The sequence below is a fragment of the Mirounga leonina genome, unplaced genomic scaffold (genome assembly GCF_011800145.1).
Source record: "Mirounga leonina isolate KUSES-001 unplaced genomic scaffold, KU_Mleo_1.0 Mir_357, whole genome shotgun sequence".
Lineage (NCBI taxonomy): Eukaryota > Metazoa > Chordata > Mammalia > Carnivora > Phocidae > Mirounga > Mirounga leonina.
In genome coordinates, this window is record NW_023270702.1 from 8,336,830 (window position 1) to 8,344,395 (window position 7,566).

The following is a 7,566-nucleotide window of genomic DNA, read 5'->3' on the forward strand; positions in this document are numbered from 1 at the left end:
GTTGAAAATGGCCTCCCACAGCTCCAGAATCTATAGCTCCTCCATGAGACAGATTCCAAACTGAGATAACTGAGATTGGGTTATTTTAGTCAGTTCCAGGTTGCAAGTGGAGGGACTCTGATTTACTCCGTTTGTGTCTAGTGCCTACTCCTAGTTCAGTCAACTGTAGGGTCATGCAGTGAAAGCCTGGCTATGAGCTACCCCTGTGACTATGGGGCTTGGAGGAGCAGAGGTGAGAGGTTAGGAAGGAAAGGAAACTAAATGGAACTAGACAGAAGGAACCTAACACATCATCCACCACCCCAAGCCACTCAGTCAGAGTTTAAAAGGAGGAAACCATGTCTGAGTGGGAGGAGGGATTCTACAGGACTGACAGGGTTGGCCCTAAATTGAAGAGTCAGAAATATAATGTAGGGAGGAGAGGGTCATGTTGGATGTGACTTGTGGGACTCAAATGGGCCTAAACCTTGCCCCTAGTCACAGCAGATATGACCATTTATGGGGCTGAGGCTTTTTTGGCAGCCCCCATCTTGCTCAGTAGTGGCTCACCAGTGGGTGAAGTGTGGCCAGCAGGTGAAGGCACTGAGCTGCACACAAATAGAGGTGTATGATTTCTACGTATTTGCACACCAGCAACGTATCCTTGCCCACAATGACCGGTTTTGAAAGGCAGCATGTATGTATATAGCTAAATATGTTTAAGTGAGACTGGGAAAAAAAACAATTTTATTGTATTTTATCACATCTCATACCATTTATCCTCTATTTATTATGGGAGAAGGTAACATTGAGCCAGCTGTAGATCTGTCTCATTTGTTTCGTTAATGGAAAAATAACAAAGGAAATTAACTTTTTTAAAACCTGAGTTTTCCGTCTACTCTGCTGTCTGTTGTCAACTATTAAGTACTTTCCTAGAATCATATGGACTTTTAAACTCTTAATTCATAACTTATTGACCAGAAAGCATCCCACGGCCCATCTGACCACCAAGGTCATTGTGCTGAAAGGCAGGGTTTTGGAACAACTCAGTACCCAGCACTTCACACTGCTGTCCCTCTGTCATCCACATCTCCGCCCTAACACTTTAAGGCTTATCTGTATTTTAAAATCAAAGGAAATAGAGCAATCTTACCAAAAAAGAGTTGATCCTTTATGTTGAGATTTTAGGAGTAAGAGAATTAGGATTATAGAAATAAAAATGGATGTAGAAACAGAACTTCCTGTCCTCTCAAACGAGACCACTGGATAAACATCTTATTTAAGTTGGCCCATGGTGCTGGGATTGTTTATGGAGTGATATATACTATGGAGCGTGGAGTTGAAGGACTCTAATTCTAGCAAAATTAGTTGAATATTTTCATTACTTCAGTTCCATATCATCCTACTTTGTGATCCAACACTTAAAAAGTGATTCCCCTTTATAATTACCAGGAAATAAACTATTTTTATCCATGTTGTGTTTATATTCCCATGCATTCTTTTCAGATTCATTGCATTATAAAATTCTTCTCATTAATCCCACTCCTCTTCACATCCAGTATCTTCTCAAGTCAAAGCACATCTACACATTGTCCACCAGATGGCGATGGAAGCCCACCGACACTTTATACCACAAAGCCGGAGAAGAGCGGTGGAACTTTCTAATTTGTTTTTAAACTTAATTGTTAAATGGAAGAGGGCTATTGCATCTTACAGCCTCAAATATTGGGCTTTTTAAAAGGCCCAATTTAAAAAAATTTAGAAAGACATGCTAACAACCGAATGCTTTTAGTGAGCTAACTAGCTGAGCAGGGAGCCCGATGCGGGACTCGATGCCAGCACCAGAGGATCATGACCTGAGCAGGCACTTCACCGACTGAGCCACCCAGGCAGGCATCCCTATAGAATTATTTTTTAAATGTCTACTATTTTGTGGAGTTAATATACTAGCATACCTAAAGCAAAGCCTAGCACATAGTAGGTGCCCCAAAATGGCAACAATTATTATTTTTCATCCAACTTTTCCCTTATTTTGAAAGTGTACATGTGGCTTACTAACCATAGTGATTTGTATACAGTTCTTATCATTTATACCTAACGATCATGGGACAAAATTATGACTATGCCTTTTGTTTACGTACATGCAGATTAACTATCAAAATGACTACATTTTGTATCTATGAGAAACTCGTGTATTTGCAGCCATTATAATTTTTTGGTACTTTATCTTGGTTGGCTGATTATAGTAACAACATAATACACAGCACGCACGCACACACACGCACGGGTATGTGAGCACACACACATACACAGAGAAGAAATGTTACCTAAGCCTGGAGTGTGTCTCAAAGCACATATTTTCCAAACTTCAGCTGGGGAGAAAACTAACAGATACCAGACCCACTGACTTTCTCTGCCTTGGTTATAGAAAAAGTACATGGATTATATGACCTGGTTTCAGCTCTACAACTTACATAGCTCTACTGGAACTCCATGGAGAACAAGGTAAGAACTCTTTGTCTTAGAAAGTAGACAGGAAATCCCCACTTCACTCATATATCAGAAATCTCCCAGATCTAGGAAATAAGAACAGCTAGGCCTTAGAGATACCTTTTGGATGAAGTTTTTGCAGTCTGCAACTGGGCACCATCCATCCAATTTCGGTGGGGAGTCTCACTCAAAGATAATAAGACTAATTTTTTTTAACGATTTTATTTATTTATTTGACAGAGAGACACAGCGAGAGAGGGAACACAAGCGGGGGGAGTGGGAGAGGGAGAAGCAGGCTTCCCGCTGAGCAGGGAGCCCGATGCGGGGCTCGATCCCAGGACCCTGAGATCATGACTTGAGCCGAAGGCAGACGCTTAACAACTGAGCCACCCAGGCGCCCCAAGACTAATTTTGATAAACAATAAAGATCTTTAGTAGGTTTACTTAAAGATGTAAAACAGAAATCTTTCACAGGAAAAAAAAGTAAAGCTTCCTACAACACCTCTACATACATTTCCTCACTACTCATGACAGATAAAATTCTCCTGTTCTTTCAATGCCTCAATCCCTCCATGTTGTTCTCTCAGTTTTGCTTCTACTTGGCTCACTACCTTCTTCCCACATGGTATAAAAGTAAGAAGCCATCAGTCTTGTGTGGCTGCACACCAGCCACACAGAGGACAGGGAGAGGCCTCTCTGTTCTCTTCTTGGTGAGAAGTATGTAGCATCCCTTAGAATGCATATTTCTCTCTTCCTGGATGTTTTTTCTCAAGAGAAATGTTCTCAGAGAATTTCTGAGGAATAACATTACCCATGTTGTTATATTTAAAAGGAGAAAATCTCATGGGAGAAATTCCTGTTTAAAATAACCCTCTCCCAGGCGTCTGGGTGGCTCAGTTGGTTAAGCGACTGCCTTCGGCTCAGGTCATGATCCTGGAGTCCCGGGGTCGAGTCCTGCATCGGGCTCCCTGCTCAGCTGGGGGGGTCTGCTTCTCCCTCTGACCCTCTTCCCTCTCGCGCTCTCTGTCTCTCATTCTCTCTCTCAAATAAATAAATAAAATCTTTAAAAAAATAAAATAAAATAAAATAACCCTCTCCCATAACAACTTTCTGATAGCTCAACCCCCATAATATCAAATAAATTTGCTAGAATGTGATGAGGACTTGTTTTAGTCTATTACACAGCAACTGTGTATAGGAATCTACTTGATTTCTACTTTTCATTAGTGAAGAAGAAAGTTGTTATAAGAAAAAAAATCCTTTTTGAAAGAAATTATGAGCCAAGAAAATAAAGAAAATCTACTTCAATGCTTGAACAAAATATAGTGGGAAAAAAAGACCCCACAGGAAGAACATTGTATTAGCTTGCTAGGGCCACCATAACCAAATACCAGACTGGGTGGCTTAAACAATAGAAGTTTCTTGGGGTGCCTGGGCGGTGCAGTCGGTTGCGTGTCCAACTCTTGGTTTTGGTCCAGGTCGTGATCTCAGGGTGGTGAGATGGAGCCCCGTGTCGGGCTCTGCACTCAACTCAGTCTGCTTGAGATTCTCTCTCCCTCTCCCTCTGCCCCACCACTCGTGCTATCTCTAATAAATAAATCAATCTTGAAAAAAAAAACTATAGAAATTTCTTTTCTCATACTTCTGAAGGCTTGAAGTCCAAGATCAAGGATTCAGCAGGTTTGGTTTTACTGAGGACTCTCTTTGGCTTGCAGATGGTGGCCTTCTCGCTGTGTCCTCACATGGTCTTTCCTCTGGGCACACAAATCTGTTTCCTAATCCCTTCTTATAAAGACACCAGTTAAATTAATTAGGGCCAATCCATATGACCTCATTTTACCTTAATTACCTCTTTAAAGGTTCTATCTCCAAATACAGTCACATTCTGAGTTATTAGTGGTAGGGTTTGAAGGGGTTCTGACAGGCCCCTTGAGAAGGTGTCTCTTTGGCATGCAGATTATTTTGAGCTGTAGTCAATGAAGAACCTGTGGGCCCAGGAGAAACTTTTACCCCTCCCTTAACTACACAGAAGAATCTAAATTGGAAACTCATTCCAGAATAAGGGTATTAGCAAAGATAAATGTTATCTGAGTGACCCATCTACGTGGCAGGGCAAACATCTAATTACCAAACATCTGCTCTTCTTATCTTCCTGTGAATTACATTCCTTTTCCTCTGAAGTTCCAAGCCCCTACCCCCCTTCTTAGTCCGGAATGTCAAGTATATCTCATTTTGCCGATCTTTGCAATTTCCATGCCTGTGTGGATTCCCTGTACACATGCTATTAAATTTTATTTTCTCCTGTTAATTTGCTTCATGTCAATCTGATTTTTAGTCCAGCGAGGACCTTGAAGGGGACAGAAATTCTTGCTCTCCGACATACAAATTACGAGAGACACAATTCAGCCCACAACAGAGATTTAAATTTTTTTGGAAGTTTAGTTGGATATGTTTTTAAAGACTTTAAAGATATTAATAAGCATTTTTGTAATTATTGAAAATATCAAACGAAATGAAATCCAAGTGGCAAATAGAATGACAGGTTACAGAAGGTGGAATTGGGAGCAAGTGTGGAGCACATGTAGTTGAACTTCTCTCCCATTGTGGGGATAGCTTTTTCAGAATTCCCAGAATTCTGATTGAATGTAGCTCATGTATCAAAATTCAACTCATTTGTCCTTGTTCTGACACCTGAAACAACAGACTTACCACTCTTCAGAAGAAAGCTTTCTAATATTTTAGGAAGTTAGAGTCATTTTCTCTAGCCTACCCCCATGCACAAATTCTTGCACATTTTTTATATGTCAAGCTTCTTTTTTTTTAAGATTTATATATTTATTTGAGAGAATGTGTGAGTGGGGGGAGGGGCAGAGGGAGAGGGAGAGAGAGAATCTCAAGCCAACCTCCGCACCCCCCTCCCCCCACTCAAGCTCAGAGCCCAAGGCAGGCCTGATCCCATGACCCATGAGATCATGACCTGACCTGAACTCACGAGTCAGACATTAACCAACTGAGCCACCCAGGTGCCTCTGTATGTCAAGTTTCTTAAAAACCTTATCATCGTAGTGATTTTGGAAAAGTGTGTCCTAAGTGAATTGGTATGTTTGACGTATTTAATCTGGCATGTTTTGAAGAGAACTGTGTTTCACACAATTTGACTTTTTTATGTAATTGAAGCTTATCCTTTCAACTAGTAAAAAAAAAAATGAACTAAATCTGTAATATGGAAACACCCCTTCTTAGGATGTTTTCGCTTACATCACTTCATAAATAAAAATCTACCTCCTGGAGCAACAGTATGTCAGTTTTGCCTGCTTCCAGCAGATGGCACTAAAGATTGTGCACAGTCATTTTAGTGACAGGCAGCCCTTCCTGGCCCCTTCATGGCCTAGCCCTGCTAGAAAATAAGAATGTTTCTGTTGGGGGCGCCTGGGTGGCTCAGTCGGTTAAGCGACTGCCTTCGGCTCAGGTCATGATCCTGGAGTCCCGGGATCGAGTCCCGCATCGGGCTCCCTGCTCGGCACGGAGTCTGCTTCTCCCTCTCCCTCTCCCGCTCCCCCCTCTTGTGTTCTTTCTCTCTCTCACTCTCTCTCTCAAATAAATAAATAAAATCTTTAAAAAAAAAAAAAAAAAAAAGAGTGTTTCTGTTGGGTAAACACACAAGGATGTTGCAGCCGAAGGAGACTAGGCTGGGGATCACCCACAAGCCCCCTCAGTTGTCCCACTGTCTGAGGAGGATTGATATTGCCACATCTTTCAATGCATTGTGGCCCAGAGTGTGCCCTAGCTCTTCAGTTGGGAAGTTCTGATCTAGGTCATCTTCTTATTAGTTTGGAACCTATAATGAGTTTACATTTTTTTTAAAGATTTTATTTATTTATTTGAGAGAGAGAGAGCACAGAGGGAGAGTGAGAGGGAGAAGCCGACTCCCTGCTGAGCTTAGAGCCCAATGCGGGGCTCGATCCCAGGATCCTGAGATCATGACCTGAGCCAAAGGCAGACGCTTAACTGACTGAGCCACCCAGGAGCCTCTGAGTTTACATTTTTAAAGTGTATTTTATAAATATTAATCCCAACGTTAAAGTCAGTGAGAGAGCAGTGAGAATTTTGAAGGTATTTAGAGTAAGGATTCAAAGATAAAGAGATTTAGGAATGGAAACTCATAATAATTAAATATACAGTGAATTGGGACAAACCACTTGAAAGTTGGGATAATTCTGAAGGGCAAACAGTGAATCATGCCGTTGTAATGGACTGAATTGTGTCCCCATTTCAAATGTATATGTTGAAGCATTAAACCCCACATGACTGTAGTGGAGCTAGATCTTTAAGGAGGCGATTAAGGTTAAATGAGATCATAAGGACGGAGATCTGATCTGATAGAACCAGTGTCCTTAGGCGAAGAGACACCAGAGAGGTATCTCTCTCCGTCATGTGAGGATGGAATGAGAAGGCCGGGTTCTGCAAGCCAGGAAGAGAGCTCTCAGCAGAGCTTTACATGCTGGCACCCTGAGCTTGGATTTCCAGCCTCCAGAGCTACGAGAAAATAAATTTCTGTTATTTAAGTCACTCCGTCTATGGTATTTTGTTATGGCAGCCTGAGCTAATGCACCGTTTTTCCTACAACAATGATCAGCAAGAGGAAAGATAATTGCCAAAATGCAAACACTGTTGAATGTGTGGCCAGATGATCAGTGTCACCATTGGGTGGCCATTAACCCATTAGGAGCTGTTTCAGTATCTTAAAGGCCTAAGAAAGTACTGCTGCTGTAGAAAGACAGGGAAATGCCAGGACCAGCAGCATCAGCATTACCTGGGAGCTCATTAGAAATGCAAAATCTCAGGGCACCTGGGTGGCTCAGTCGGTTAGGTTAAGCGTCTGTCTTCTGCTCAGGTCATGATGCCAGGGTCCTGGGATCAAGCCCAGCATCAGGCTCAGCAGAGAGCCTGCTTCTCCTCCTCCCTCTGCCTGCCGCTCCCTCTGTTTGTACACTCACGCGCGCGCTCTCTCTCTCTCCCTCTGTGTGTTAAATAAATAAATACAATCTGAAAGGAAGGAAGGAAGGAAGGAAGGAAGGAAGGAAGGAAGGAAGGAAG